This window comes from Nannospalax galili, unplaced genomic scaffold (assembly GCF_000622305.1).
Source record: "Nannospalax galili isolate Female #2095 unplaced genomic scaffold, S.galili_v1.0 scaffold207, whole genome shotgun sequence".
Lineage (NCBI taxonomy): Eukaryota > Metazoa > Chordata > Mammalia > Rodentia > Spalacidae > Nannospalax > Nannospalax galili.
Genome location: NW_008358517.1, coordinates 5999797 through 6003358, shown reverse-complemented (window position 1 = coordinate 6003358; position 3562 = coordinate 5999797).

Genomic DNA, 3562 nt, shown 5'->3' with positions numbered 1-3562 from the left:
AAAAAAGTAAAATTCATGAAGTCCATGAATTCCAATGTCTGTAGTGTGGTGGATTCATAAACACTAAAGGAAATCATATGAAATGGACCACGTGGAGCTGCAGAGATGGCTTGGCTAGTGAAGCTAAAATTATTGTTTATACAAATGAGGCCTTGAGTTTGTTCCCCAGCATCCTAATAAAAAACCTAGGTGCAGCGGCACAGACCTTTAATCCCAGTGCTAGAGAGGCTGAGACAGGCAGATCCTGGGGCTAGCTGGTCAATCTAGTCACTACAAGTTCAGTGAAATGCCTTGACTCAAAAGTAAATGGAAGAGTGACTGAGGAAGACACTCAACAGCTTCTGGCCTCCATATACACATACATGCATGCATAACTGCACATACATATACTAACACACAATTTTAACAAATGGATCATCGAGTATGGAAAATGTCACATTGATAATATTTTCTTGGACAATTCCGAGAAGAGTTGTTAAAGAAAAATGACTGCCTATGACATACAAATAGGAATGTACTGCTATGCTTATGTTACAGAAAAGACCAGCTAACACCAGAAGGGAGAGTTTCTTGCTCTGTCAATGTCTTTGATGCTGTTGAACACCAAAAGGTCCTTCTGGAAATCCAGAGTTCGCTAGATAATCATGATTCCAAGATTCTGAACCAATTACACAGCAAAGGCTTCTCCTGGTCAGCTCAGCAGGAGTGCTTGTATGTACACATGTGCTCAGCTTTTCACTGTTCACTCTTAAAATTTGGCTGCATCAGACTCTACAGAAATATTATATAAATATATACATATATCTAAAGATCGTGAAAGAAAACTCTTTATTGGATTATGAAGCTGAGATGATGGGTCCACAGAGCCCAGCCTCCCCTGACTTCACCCATCTAGTCCCATACCCTCTTCCTGATGGTTTTTTTCCCCTTCCTAATCTTTATGAGTAGGGGCCTCTGAGATGCTCAAGTGGCTCTTCAAGAGAGAAGCCTGTTTAAGTTTATTAAACCCTCCTGTTAATGGGGTTATAAAGTTTCTCTCTTTATGTTACTATCTCTCCAGAGCAGAATATTTGATGCTTCTGGAGTGGTGTGGTTGCAGAGAAAACTTGGACACTCAGAACTTTGTTTTCCAAACCCTTCCTTATCTTTTCATGGAAATACAGAACGTCTATACTTTTCTGAATATCTTTCTGTGTGTTTGGATTCTGAAATTGGCTGATGTTATAAGCATGGGAGTGATACACACTTCTTCAAGTCTTAGCATTTAATGACATCACCTGGGAGCAGTTCATATCCCTGAAACATGCATCACAGATCGCCAACTTCCCCTCATACTTTGTATGAAAAAAATGTAGACCTTTGAACTATGTCACTGATTCATGTGTCTCTCTGTCACAAAACCAGCCTTAATTACCAAGAGTAATAAACTCCATAAAGCAATCAAATAAACTGGCAGTAAAGTGCTCCCATCAAAGTTCATCCTATAAGTATTTTCATATTTGTTGATTTCCTTAATAATGGAACATAAGTGTTCACAGGCCACTCACACATTTGCCAATAGTCTAGGAATGTGGTATCATATGGAAACACACATTAGTATGTGGAATAAACATGCCAATCAGCCATGGATTGTCATTTTATATACCTTAATGAAAATCTTATAGTCAGATTTCTATTTCTATTTTTGCGCTTTGGCCTTAAGGATTTTGCAAGTACATTGTGGGTTGATTCCTGGCATCTGTGTACCAGAGAGATGAAAATCTTGTACAATTTAGGCAATGGTAGTTACTTTTACAGCTACTCAGTGTTCATTAATAATGAATACTGAACTCTATCTTAAGCTTCCTTTTTGGTCAGCCTCACCTGGAGCTAGTCTACTACCAAGATTTCTCTGAAAATTTTGAGTCACATAAAGACATTTAAAAATATAGATAGCATGGTGGTGCATGCCTTTAATCCAAGCACTCAGGAGGCAGAGTCAGGCAGATCTCTGTGAGTTCAAGCCCAGCCTGGTCTATATAGTGAGTTCCAGGTCAGCTGGGGCTATAGTGAGACCCTGTATCAAAAAAAAAAAAAAGAAAAAAAAAAAAAAAAAAAAAAAAAAAAAAAAAAAAAAAAAGGATAGCCTTCCTATAGAGTAAATTCACACTCTTTGGCAAAATGGCCCTGAACAAAGGAAGAGACTGAGCCATCTACCTTGCTATTAATACGTGGAGGAGAGTAGACCAAGTGCCAGCAGAAGCACCTTGGGTCTAGGAAGTCAGATGCCAAGTTCTTACCTGAAAGCTGATAGCTATGTGATCTTTCAAGAACCACTCTTTGAGAACTCTGATACATAAAGCAGGATAATAATTGCTGCCTATCTCCTTCATATAGTTGTTAAATCATTCATAGATAATATGCATGAACATGCTGATGATGTGTTATACCGGTGAATTGTTATGACTAATTTAGGATTATTAGTGAGGAGTCATGAACGAAACTTGAAAAAGCACAAATGTGCATGCGTTTCATTTACTGAAATGCAGACACTGCAGAAAAGCTGTGGGATGGGATACTTCTCCCTACACACCCCTCACTGGGGAATCACCGTTCTTGGAAATTTGGCATCCAATTCCTGTGTGGGGGTTCTAACTTCAAAGTCTGAAGCACTAACTTTGGGTCTAGATTAATTAGCTTTTTCAGATTAAAAAATAGATAAAGTTTTCCGGAGGAACTTTCAAAAGGGAGAGAAAAAAACATCCAAGATACAGACAGAAATCATGTGATGCATCACACAGTTTCTCCTGAGCTGGATTTCATTAGGAACTGCTGGAAGTATTTGGCAGACAAGCAGCTGCTGTGAGATCAGCACGCATTTCCCAGCCTGGGAACAGCTGTATGCAGTTTTCTTTCTCTTCCCAACTGGACCTGTGTAGAAACCTGTTATGTTCTGGCGCAGGTTTGCAGTTATTCTCATGAGCGAATCCGATCAGCTTAGAGAATACATGAAAAAGATTATAGAGTATTTTACATCTAAGTAATCCTTTCCTGTTATTCTGTTGAAGCTTTCTCAGGGTGATTTCAGTGAGAGCTTGTGAAATTTTTTGGAGGAAAAATATTTCAGGGGTGCGGAGTTGACCCAGTGCATTAAGCGCTAGGTACATAAGCAATGAGAGCCTGAATTAGGATCCACAGGATTCATGTAAAAAGCCAAGTGTCATGGTGAACCACTGTAATTCTAGAGCTGGAGAGGTGGAGACAGGAGGTTCACTGGGATTTACTGGTCAAGTCATCTTGCCCAATAGGTGAGCTCTGGGTTCAGTGAGAGACTCTGCCTTAAAAATACAGTGGACACTTACAGAGGAAAATACCTGTCATGGACTTCTAGCCTCTACATGCATGCCCACAAACCTATGTACATGCCCCTCTCTTCACATGCACACAGTACACACACACACACACACACACACACACACACACACACACACAAATAAAAACACTTTTAAAAAATATTTCAGCATACCTGGAAACACTATTAGTGTTGCAAAGAGTTCGTCAATTTTTTTCATGGTAGAATTTG